Source organism: Pan troglodytes, chromosome 3 (assembly GCF_028858775.2).
Source record: "Pan troglodytes isolate AG18354 chromosome 3, NHGRI_mPanTro3-v2.0_pri, whole genome shotgun sequence".
Classification (NCBI taxonomy): Eukaryota; Metazoa; Chordata; class Mammalia; order Primates; family Hominidae; genus Pan; species Pan troglodytes.
In genome coordinates this window covers 91,379,779-91,392,513 of record NC_072401.2, presented here as the reverse complement: position 1 = coordinate 91,392,513, position 12,735 = coordinate 91,379,779, and positions in this window count along the sequence as shown.

Sequence of the window (12,735 nt, the reverse complement as noted above, 5' to 3'; positions counted from 1 at the left end):
CCTGTAATCCCAGCTACTCAGGAGGCTGAGGCAGGAGAACCACTTGAACCCTGGAGGCAGAGGTTGCAGTAAGCTACGATTGCACCACTGCACTTCAGCCTGGCCGACAGAAAGATACCCTGTCTCAAAAAAAAAAAAGAAATTCATAGTTCTATGAGAACCTGCAATAAGATGACTTAGTTGACTTCATCAGAAAGATTTTCCAACAAAAGTAAACTTGAACTGAGACGGGAATGATGAGCAGGAATTTACCAAATGAGGAAGGGTGAGAATGTTAAGTACAAAGGCTCCATGGTGGGAGGTGTATGAGGAGCTACCTGATCTGTAGCCCTGGTTCCTTCTGTGACCTTTCTCTGCTCTCCCCTTCACCCTCTCAGCATCAAATGCTGTGCCCTCCCTGACATTCTCAGAGCATGCCAGCTTTGTTCCCATCTTAATTTATGCTTTAGTCCCCTCCACCAGATATCTCCTGAGCCAGCTGCTTCACAAGCATCAGGTCCACATTCGCAATGGAGTCTATCCTGACTGTCCCATTTTCCATAATGCTCCAACCTACCCCACTCCATGCTTATCCTGCTCTATTTGTCTATTTGTTTTTCCATAGGACTTATTACCTTTTCACATAGTTTAGAGTTTATATAGTTAGTGTTTATCGTGTATTCATTAACTGCTTAGCTAGAATGTAAGCTCGGTTGATAGCAGTGATCTTTGTTTTGTTTACTTACATATATCCAGTACCACAGAAAGGTACATAATAGTCACTCAAAAATATTCATTGATTAAATTCACTGATTTATTAACTGCTGAAAAAAAGTTTGTGTCTGCAGCACAAAGTTCGAAGAAGTAGTTAGGGGCCAGATCTTGCAGTCTTGTGAGTTTTGTTGCAGAGAGAGACAGAGAGAAAGAGAGTCTGTGCAGCAAATCCATTAAAGAATTGTAAGAAGGGGAAATAACATGAGCAAATTTAAGTTTTGAAAAAGTACTTCTTGTATTAGTCACTGTAATATTCCAGCAAAAGATATCAGCTTGGGTTAGGACACTATTGGGCAAGATGGAAAGTCAAGAAGGAGTCCAGAGAAATTTCTGAGTTAAAATGTTGATTACATGAAGAAAGTATGTTATAGCCAGAAATGTACCCTATTTATTTTTCTTTTTTTTTCTAGGTACTCTTTTACTTATTATTTTTAGTTGAATTTTTAATCATTAGGACTCTTTTTTTTAAACAATCAAGATAGCCAATTTTATAAAAATGTACAGCCTACACAAAAATAATTATAACCATTTTCTGTAACTATCATTTCAGAAGAATTACGAATAGTGAGAACAAAGAGAAGTTAAACTGAAAAGCAATCTGATCAATGTGATGACCAAAGCTGAGGTCAGAGTGAGGTGGGGACAATAGCCAAGAAACGTGAGCGGCCTCCGGAAGTGGGAAAGGGTAAAGAAATGGAATCTCCTCTAAGACCTCCAGAAGGAACACATCCCTGCTGACCTGTTTTTGAATTCTGGCCTCCAGAACTGCACCATAGTAAACCTGTATTGTTTTTAGTCCCCTCCACTGCAAAAAGGTGATCTATTATACTTCAAATTTAACTTGGAAAACAAATATTACAGTAGAAGGTGATATATCTGCCCTCTCCACCAAATTCACATATCTAAATCTTTTAAGGATAGTATAAACACAGCAAACTTTTTAGATACAATAGGATACTGAGCACCTTCAAAATACATGAAGTATGATAAATATACAATACTTTGAGTATCATTTTAGAATTAAATATTTATCATATTACATTCTGATCCTGTAAAAACTGATGGTACTATATGATACATCGATCTCTATTACCTAAAATGTAAAATTAACAAGGAACTTGATTTTTTTCACTTATTATTATTGTTATTGTTATTTAAATTTAAAAAAAAATTTTTTAAATCTTTAGTGGTGATTTCTCAGATTTTGGTGCACCAATCACCTGAGCAGTGTACACTGTACCCACTGTGTAGTCTTTTATCCCTTACCCTCCCGATCCTTTTCCCCAAGTCTCCAAAGTCCATTGTATCATTCTCATGCCTTTACATCTTCTTAACTTAGCTCCCACTTATGAGTGAGAACATATGATGTTTGGTTTCTCATTCCTGAGTTAATTCACTTAGAATAATGGCCTCTGATTCCATATAGGTTGCTGCAAATGCCATTATTTTGTTCCTTTTTACGGCTGAACAGTATTCTATGATATATATGCACCAGATTTTCTTTATTCACTCATTGATTGATGGGCATTTGGGCTGGTTCCATATTTTTGCAATTGCAAATTGTGCTGCTATAAACATGCATGTGCAAGTATCTTTTTCATATAACGATTTATTTTCCTCTGGGTGGATACCCAGTAGTGGGATTGCTGGATCAAATGGTAGATCTACTTTTAGCTCTTTTTTTTTTTTTTTTTTAAGATGGATTCTTGCTCTGTCGCCCAGGCTGGAGTGCAGTGGCTTGACCTCAGCTCACTGCAACCTCTGCCTCCTGGGTTCAAGCAATTCTCCTGCCTCAGCCTCCCGAGTAGCTGGGACTACAGGCGCATACCACCATGCCTGGCCAATGTTTGTATTTTTAGTGGAGACGAGGTTTTGCCATGTTGGCCAGGATGGTCTCGAACTCCTGACCTCAGGTAATCTGCCTGCCTCAGCCTCCCAAAGTGCTGGGATTAAAGGCGTGAGTCACTGCACCCGGCCCTTTTAGTTTTTTAAAGAACCTCCACACTGCTTTCCATAGTGGTTGTACTAGTTTACATTCCCACAAACAGTGTAAAAGTGTTCCCTTTTCAACACATCCACACCAACATCTGTTATTTTTTGATTTTCTGATTACGGCCATTCTTTCGAGAGTAAAGTGGTATCACATTGTGGTTTTGATTTGCATTTCCCTGATAATTGCTGACGTTGAGCATTTTTTCATATGTTTGTTGGCTATTTGCATATCTTCTTTTGAGAATTGTCTATTCATGTCCTTTGCCCACTTTTTATGGGATCGTTTTTTTCTTGCTGATTTGTTTGAGTTCATTATAGATTCTTGATATTACTCCTTTGTTGGATGTATCAATTGTGAAGATTTTCTCCCACTTTGTGAGATGTCTGTTTACTCTTCTGGTTATTTATTTTGCTGTGCAGGAGTCTTTTAGTTTAATTATAAGTCTCATCTATTTATCTTTGTTTTTGTTGCATTTGCTTTTGGGTTCTTGGTCATGAAGTCGTTGACTAAGCCAATGTCTAGAAGGGATTTTCTAGTGTTATCTTCTAGAATTTTTATGGTTTCAGGTCTTAGATTTAAGTTGTTGATCCACCTTGAGTTGATTTTTGTATAAGGTGAGAGATGAAGATCCAGTTTTATTCTTCTACATGTGGCTTACCAATTATCCCAGCACCATTTGTTGAATAGGGTGTCCTTTCCCCACTTTATGTTTTTGTTTGTTTTGTCAAAGATCAGTTGACTGTAAATATTTGGCTTTATTTCTGGATTTTTTTACTCTCTTCCATTGGTCTATATACCTGATTTTATACCAGTAGCATGCTGATTTTGTGACTATGGCCTTATAATATAGTTTGAAGTTGGGTAATGAAATGCCTATAGATTTGTTCTTTTTACTTAGTCTTGCTTTGACTATGTGGGCTCTTTTTTTGGTTCCATATGAATTTTAGGATTTTTTTTTAGTTCTATGAAGAATTATGGAGGTATTTTGATGGGAATTGCATTGAATATGTAGATTGTTTTTGGCATTATGGTCATTTTCACAATAATGATTCCACCCATTCGTGAATATGACATGTGTTTCCATTTGTGTCTTTGATGATTTCTTTCAGCAGTGTTTTGTACTTTTTCTGGTTGAGGTCCTTCACCACCTTGGTTAAGTATATTCTTAAGGTTTTTTTTTGCAGCTATTGTAAAGGGGGTTGAGTTCTTGATTTGATTCTCAGCTTGGTCATTGTGGGTGCATAGCAGGGCTACTGATTTGTGTACATTAATTTTATATCTTGAAACTTTGCTGAATTCATTTACCAGTTCTAGGAGCTTTTCAGATGAGTCTTTAGGGTTTTTTAAGTATACAATCATGACATCAGCAAACAATGACAGTTTGACTTCCTCTTTACTGATTTGGATGCCCTTTATTTCTTTTTCTTGTCTGAGTGCTCTGGCTAGGTTTTCCAGTACTATGTTGAATAGAAAAGATGAAAGTGGACATCCTTGTCTTGTTGCAGTTCCCAGTGGGAATACTTTCAATTTATCCCTGTTCAGTATAATGTTGGCTGTGGGTTTGTCATAGATGGCTTTTATTACCTTAAAGTATGTCACTTCTATGCTGATATTGCTGAGGTTTTGTCATTGTTGTTGTTCTTGTTGTTGTTTTTGTTGTTTTTGAGCTGGAGTCTCACTCTGTCACCCAGGCTGGAGCGCAGTGGTGTGATTTTGGCTCACCACAACCTTCGCCTCCCAGGTTCAAGCAATTCTGCCTCAGCCTCCCAAGTAGCTGGCATTACAGGCATGGGCCACCATGTCTGGCTAATTTTTGTATTTTTAGTAAAGATGGAGTTTTGCTATGTTGGCCAGGATAGTCTCAAACTCTTTACCTCAAGTGATATACCTGCCTCAGCCTCTCAAAGTGCTGGGATTACAGGTGTGAGCCATCACGCTCGGCCTTGCTGAGGATTTTAATCATAAAGGGATGCTGGATTTTGTCAAATGATTTTTCTGTGTCTATTGAGATAACCATGTGATTTTTGTTTTTAATTTTGTGTATGTGATGTATCACATTTATAGATGTGTTAAACCATCCCTGCATCCCTGGCATGAAACCCACTTGATCATGGTGGATTATCTTTTTGATATGCTATTGGATTAAGTTAGCTAGTATTTTGTTGAGGATTTTTGCATCTACGTTAATCAGGAATGTTAACCTGTAGTTTACTTTTTTATTAGGTCCTTTTTGGGTTTTGTATTAGGGTGATACTGGCTTCATAGAATGATTTAGGGAGAATTCCCTCTTTATCTTTTGGAATAGTGTCAATAGGATTGGTAGCAATTCTTTTAATGTCGGATAGAATTCAGCTGTGAATCCATCTGGTCCTAGACTTTTTTTTGTTGGTAACTTTTTAATTACCATTTCAATCTCACTGCTTGTAATTGGTCTGTTCAGAGTTACTATTTCTTCCTGGTTTAATCTAGGAGGGTTATCTAGTTCCAGGAATTTATCCATCTTCTGTTGGTTTTTTAGTTTATGTGCATAAAGGTGTGCATAACAGCCTTGAATGATCTTTTGTATTTCTGTGTTATCAGTTGTAATAGCTCCCATTTCATTTGTAATTGAGCTTATTTGGATCTTTTCTCCTGTTTTCTTGGTTAATCTCCCTAATGGCCTATCAATTTTATTTATCTTTCTAAAGAACCAGCTTTTTTGTTTTAATCATCTTTTATATATTTTTTTGTTTCAAGTTCACTTAGTTCTGCTCTGATCTTTGTTATTTCTTTTCTTCTGCTGGTTTTGGATTTGGTTTGTTCTTGTTTCTCTAGTTCCTTGAGGTGTGACCTTAGATTGTCTATGTATATTCTTTCTGACTTTTTGATTTAGGCATTTAAGGCTATGAACTTTCCTCTTAGCACTGTCTTTGCTGTATCCCAGAGGTTTTTATAGGTTTTATCACTATTATCATTCAGTTCAAAGCATTTTTAATTTTCCATCTTGATTCCATTGTGGATTCCATCATTCAGAAGCAGGTTATTTAATTTCCATGTATTTGCATTGTTTTGAGAGCTCATTTTGGAGTTGATTTCCAATTTTATTCCACTGTGGTCTGAGAGAGTACTTGCTATAATTTTGATTTCTTAAATTTGTTGAGACTTGTTTTGTGGCCTATCATATGGTCTATCTTGGAGACCGTTTCATGGCTGATGAATAGAATGTGTATTCTGCAGTTGTTGGGTAGAATGTTCTGTAAATATCTGTTTATAATATCCATTTGTTCTAGGGTATAATTTATGTCCATTGTTTGTTGAATTTCTGTCTTGATGACTTGCTAGTGCTGTCAGTGGAGTATTGAAGTCCCCCACTATTACTCTGTTGCTGTCTATCTTATTTCTTAGGCCAAGTAGTAATTGTTTTATAAATTTGGGACCTCCAGTGTTAGGTGAATATATATTTAGGATTATATTTTCCTATTGGAGTAGTCCTTTTATCATTATAGAATGTCCCTCTTTGTCTTTTTTAACTGCTGTTGCTTCAAAGTTTGTTTTGTCTGGTATAAGAATAGCTATGCCTGCTTGCTTTTGGTGTCCATTTGCATGCAATATCTTTTTCCACCCCTTTACCTTAAGTTTATGTGGGTCCTTATGTGTCAGGTGAGTCTCTTGAAGACAGCAGATACTTGGTTGGTGAATTCTTATCCACTCTGCAATTCTGTATCTTTTAAGAGGGCGTTTAGGCCATTGGCATTCAATGTTAGTATTGAGATGTGAGGTACTATTCTATTCGTTGTGCTATTGTTGCCTGAATAGCTTGGGGATTTTTTTCATTGTGTTAATGTTTTATAGGTCCTGTGAGATTTATGCTTTAAGGAGATTCTATTTTGGTGTATTTTAAGGATTTGTTTCAAGATTTAGAGATCCTTTTAGCAGTTCTTATAGCGCTGGCTTGGTAGTAGCAAATTCTCTCAGCATTTGTCTGGAAAAGACTGTACCTTTCCTTCATTTATGATGCTTAGTTTCGCTGGATACAAAATTTTGGGCTGATAATTGTTTTGTCTAAGGAGGCTAAAGAGAGGTTGCAATCCCTTCTAGCTTGTAGGGTTTCTGCTGAGAAATCTACTGTTAACCTGATAGGTTTTCCTTTATGGGATACCTGATGCTTTTGCCTCACAGTTCTTAAGATTCTTTCCTTTATCTCGACTTTTGATAACACGATGACTATGTGCCTAGGCAAAGATCTTTTTGCAATGAATTTTCCAGATGTTCTTTGAGCTTCTTGTATTTGGAAGTCTAGATCTCTAGCGAGGCTGAGGAAATTTTCTTTGATTATTTCCTCAAATATGTTTTCCAAACTTTTAGATTTCTCTTTTTCCTTGGGAACACCAATTATTCTTAGGTTTGGTTGTTTAACATAATCCCAAACTTATTGAAGTCATTGTTCATCTTTTTAAAATTCTTTTTTCTTTGTCTTTGTCAGATTGGGTTAATTTGAAAGCCTTGTCTTCAAGCTCTGAAGTTCTTACTTCTACTTGTTCAATTCTATTGCTGAGACTTTCCAATGATTTTTCAGTTCTATAAGTGTGTCTTTGATTTCCAGAAGTTGTGATTGTTTATTCTTTATGCTATCTATTTCACTGTGGTTTTTCCATTCACACCCTGTATCATTTTTTTTCCTTTCTTTAACTTGGACTTCACCTCTATCTGGTGCCTCCTTGTTTGGCTTAATAATCGACTTTGAATTATTTTTCTGGCAATTCAGAGATTTCGTCTTCGTTTGGACCCATTGCTGGGGAACTTCGTTTGGACCCATTTTGGGGGTGTTAAAGAACCTCATTTTTCTGGTTCTTTCTCATTTGGGTAAACTATGTCAGAAGGAAAATCTGGGACTCAAGGGGCTGCTGTTCAGATTCTTTTGTCCCACGGGGTGGGACCCACCCTTGATGTGGTACTCTCCCCTTTCTCCTAGGGATGGAGCTTCCTGATAGTTGAACTGCAGTGATTGTTATTTCCCTTCTGGATCTAGCCACCCAGCAGAACTACTGGGCTCTGGACTGGTACTGGGGAATGTCTGAAAAGAGTCCTGTGATGCAATCCATTTTCAGGTCTCTCAGCTGTAGATACCAGCACCTGCTCTGATGGAGGTAGCCGGGAGGTGAAGTGGACTCTGTGAAGGTCCTTGGTTGTATTTTTGTTAAGTGCGCTGGTTTTGTGTTGGTTGGCCTCCAGCCAGAAGATGGGACTTTCAAGAATGCATCAGCTGCTATAGTATAGGGAGGATCAGGTGATGGGTAGGGCCATAGAGCTCCCAAGAGATTATGTCCTTTGTCTTTGGCTACCAGGGTGAATAGAGAAAGACCATTAGGTGGGGGCAAGGTTAGGGATTTCTGAGCTCAGACTCTCCATGGGTAGGGCCTGCTGTGGCTGCTGTGGGGGATGGGGGTGTGGTTCCCAGGCCAATGGAGTTACCTTCCCAGAGGGATTATGCCTTCCTCTGCTGTGTCACACAGGTTGCCAGGGAAGTGGGGAAAAGCCAGCAGCCATGGCCTCACCCAGCTCCCTTGCAGCCTACAGCCTGAAAGGCTATTCTCATTCCCACCGTGCACCCCCAATAGCACTTAGTTTATTTCCAGGCAGCCCGTAAGCAGGGCTGAGAACTTGCCCCAGGCTACAAGCCTCCCAGCTGAGAAAGCAAGCAAGAAAGCAAGACTCACAATTCCTAGCTATCTCACGGAGCCTGCAGCAACAACTCACCTCCTTCAAAGGGGCTGTGGATTCTCTCCACTTCCCTGGTATATTCTTGTAATAGTTCTTGGAGCAAAAGTTCCTGATATGGGTCTCCACGTGCTTCTTTGTTGGTCCAAGTGGGAGCTGCAAGTTAGTCCTGCCTCCTATCTGCCATTTTCCCCCTGTATCATTTCTTGATATCTAGTCTATTCTCTTTCTATTGCAGAGTGACAGGTAGGGAAAAGACCAAAGACTTTATATTCATTTGGTCCTGACTTTGGACAAGAGACTTAACCCCTGTGACCCTCAGATTGTTTTCTATACAAAGGGAGTAATAATTGCTGCCTGGCACATTTTCTGTAAATATTAAATTTAAAAATGTATGCCAAGCACCCAATAGTCGACACATAAGGGTTATTCTTAGTAGCATGCATCTCTGAAGAATAACTTCCATTTTTTTTTTTTAAAAAAAAAAGCTGTTTTATAGGGTTTGATTTACACTTTGGCTTTTCTTTTAAAATGCCACTTCTTTATGTTCTGATATTCAATTTCTTGTTACTACTGTAAGCAAGAGAGTCTGTTAAAATTGTCAACTTTAACAATTTACGAAATTTATGTTAGACTTTTAGAGTACTGGCTCTCAGTTTGTCCATGCCTTTCTATGCTCACACCCTATGAATTCTCCTCCTATACTGACTCTAGTCTTGGCCACTTGACTTATTTTGGCCAATGATAACAGTAAGTATGACTAAGTAGAAGATTGAAAAACACTTGTACTGTGTGATTTTCCCTCCTTGCTGCTACTGGGATTTCTGGGACTACTCTTATAAGGAAGTCCAGGCTAGCCTCCTGGAGGATGAGTGACAAATGGAGATGAGTTGGGGTATCTTAGATGCAGTTCCCAAATGTCTCATCCTCAAATACCATCACACTGGAGATTAGGGTTTCACCACATGAATGGGGGGGATGGGACACACATACATTCAGTCGATAGCCTCAGAAAGAAAGATATTTTTAAATTACACATCTAAATACCTACTTTAACAAATATATGTGTGTATTTTATTTTATATATCTTTTTAAAATACATATCAGACACTTCTTGATGCCTAGGATAGAGTAGTAAATTAAACACATAAAAATTCCTACCCTCATTTGACTTATATTCTAATATAAGGAAGTAAAGAATAGAGATAAATAAGTAAAATACATAGTATGGGAGACAGTGATGGGTGCTAAGGAGGAAACAGATATCAGAGAAGTAGGATATAAAATGTTGAAGGGCAGTTGAGAAATTAAATATGTCCACCAGGAAAACTCTCACTGAGAAAGTAGTTTTTGAGAAAAAAACCCGAAGGAAGTGAGCTAGCCATATGAACATATGAGATTCGTGTATACTGGTAGTTACATTTGACATTGCTTTGGGGATCAACTAAAATCATGTTATATGGTTTGGAGAGTGGTCATAGTTAAAATGAAAGTTGGTTAAAACCAGACTGGGAAGAAATTTGAGTATGCCTTAATGGCTGACATTTCACTCATAATAAAAAGCAAGGTATTTACTATTACTTATAAGCTATGCTTTATCTGGCTACATGTAACTCTCTGACTTCATTTCTTTTCTGTTCACTACAGCTCTAATGGTCTTTTTGTTTTTCAAACTTGCCAAGCATGTTCATCTCAGGGCCTTTGTACTTGCTAGTTCTGGTACATGGATACTATTCCCAAATATTCATATGGCTAGCTGACTTCCTTCAGGTTTTTTCTCAAAAACTAATTTCTCAATGAAAGTTTTCCTGATTGACATGTTTAATTTCTTAACTGCCCTTCAACATTTTATATCCTACTTCTATTTCTGTTTCCTCCTTAGCACCCATCACTGTCTCACATACTGTGTATTTTACTTATTTATCTTTATTGTTTACTGGATCACTCTAGAATAAAAGTCAAATGAGGTAGGAATTTTTATGTGTTTTATTTACTTCTTTATCCTAGGCATCAAGAACAGTTATTAATATATAATAAAAGACTACGGATATCTGTCGGATTGCTGAATGAAAGGAAGAAATGTGGAGGTGTTTTTCCCTATGTGTTTCAGAGTGTCTGTGAATTAGCTGGACATTTTTTGAAACTTTGATGTAAGTTTTAACATAATTGCAATTTACTGGGAGAGTGTCCATAACTGTCATCAGGTTCAATAAGATTTTTTGGTACAGGAACCAAAAGTACTACAATAATTGATCTAAAGAATTTAAAATACGTTTTGAAGTGGAGAATCGAGAGTCGTTAAAGTTTTTTGAGAAGGGTAGTGGTCAGAGTAGAATGGTACAAAAAGAAAATTAATCAAGAAGAACAATGAATTCAAGTCAGGGAGATTAAAGGCAAAGAGACCAGTCAGAAGATTATTGTAGTAAGTAAGACAAGCATTAATGAGGTCCCTGAACTGCAAGCATAGTTTTGGAAGTGAAAACAAGCTTTCTTGCTCATTATGTGCAAATATTGTCAGTTCTGCCACTAGGTTACAATGTGATAGCATTGTTGAAATGGAAATAAAGTATCAAATTAAGAAAGTTATCTTCTTGTTTTAAACCAAACAAAACCTCAAATGATGGGAGTTTGTGGGCAGAGATAAATTCACTGGATAAAGAGAGAAAGCTGTCACCACAATGTCCAACCCACTTTAACCTTAATCCAAAAGCCAACTTTTCTTCTTGCCTACCAATGCCACCAAGAATACATTTGGTTATGAGAAAGATGATGGGGAATTATTGGCTGAGTTCCATTAGGGATACTGGAATAAGACAAAAAATAGCACATTATTTACTCCTTTCACTCTTTTGATCAGCCATGAATACATCCAAATATTTTCATTTTCAGTTAGAAACTAAAGATGATTTATTATTTTAAAAATGTCTTAATGCAGTATATTCAAAATACTTCACTGATGTATCTCACATAGAGAAGGATAAACATATGAGAACTGACCTCTCACGTTAGATTAATTCCAAGTCCTATGTTTTATGTGCATGTTACATTCTCATCAATAATTTATCTGTGTATTTTTTATGAAAAATTATAATTAAAATTATTCATTGGCTAAATACTCAAGAAAAACAAAATTAAGACTATTGATGCTGTCTTTATAAACCCCCAGAATAATGCTAGTCACTCAATTTTAGTGGACAAAAAAAGGCCTTAATAAGAACTACTTTCATTTTCTCAATTGTCATAAAAGAGCCACAATAAAGTGAATCAAGGACTACTACAGTTAACATTAAAACTTAAATAATGGAAAGGTAGCTGCTATCATCTGATAAATTGTTAGTACCACAATGCAACTGAGCAATTGGGAAGTAAATGCCCTTCACACTTGAGTTTCTCTGCACACTGCAGTATATTTGATGCCCTCTTACTGCTCTGTTTCCACAGGCTTACCTCAAATATCCCTTCTCTTCCTTGAGCAAGTCCTACATTCCTATTCTGACTCTTGAACTTACTTGTCTGGTGCAATATTTCTTCAATTTCTACAATTTGATATGTAACAGATACAATACATACATCTGGTACTATGTTCATGGATGTTCTTCAAAAGAAAATCTCACCCCTAAACATGTGTATATTCATCCCTAGATCCTTCTCATCTGTGGCCTTTCTATTCCACTCTTACCAGCCTTTCTCCATCTCAACCAGCTCTTTGCATCAATCCTGTTTCTCAATCCTCAGCATTTAAACTCATCCTCCGAGTTACTGAAAATCTGATCATACTATTTGCTTGCTTACAATCTATCAGCAGTTTCTCAAAGCTCTAGAATATAGCTTCAATTACATACGCAATCATACCCAGACCCCAGGTTCTGTCTTTGCCTGCCACTCTGGATTCTTCTCCCACTACTTCCTCAGGTTGTGCTGTTTCACTCATTCTTCTGAAACACTGTGCTGCTTTCTCCACCTGCTACAGACACTCATTCCTCAAATCTCACGTCCATTGGTTCCCTTCTCTTGCCTAGGCGGGTACATCCTTTTCCATTTTTAGTACCTTGTATACTTCTATTGAAGCATTGTCTCATCAGATAGTATTGGTGGGATAATTTGTTAGTCATCTTTTTATCAGTACCTGGAGATAAGTTCCAGAGATATGAAAATTCCAGGTCACATACATGAGAAAGGAAAGAAAGTAAATCACTTATGTTTTTCAAACTGTGCCACTTACATTTAAGGCAAGCTTAATTGCTGCTGTTCAGCTGCTACATTTGGGAAACCTCAATCTGCCTTTGTCTGAC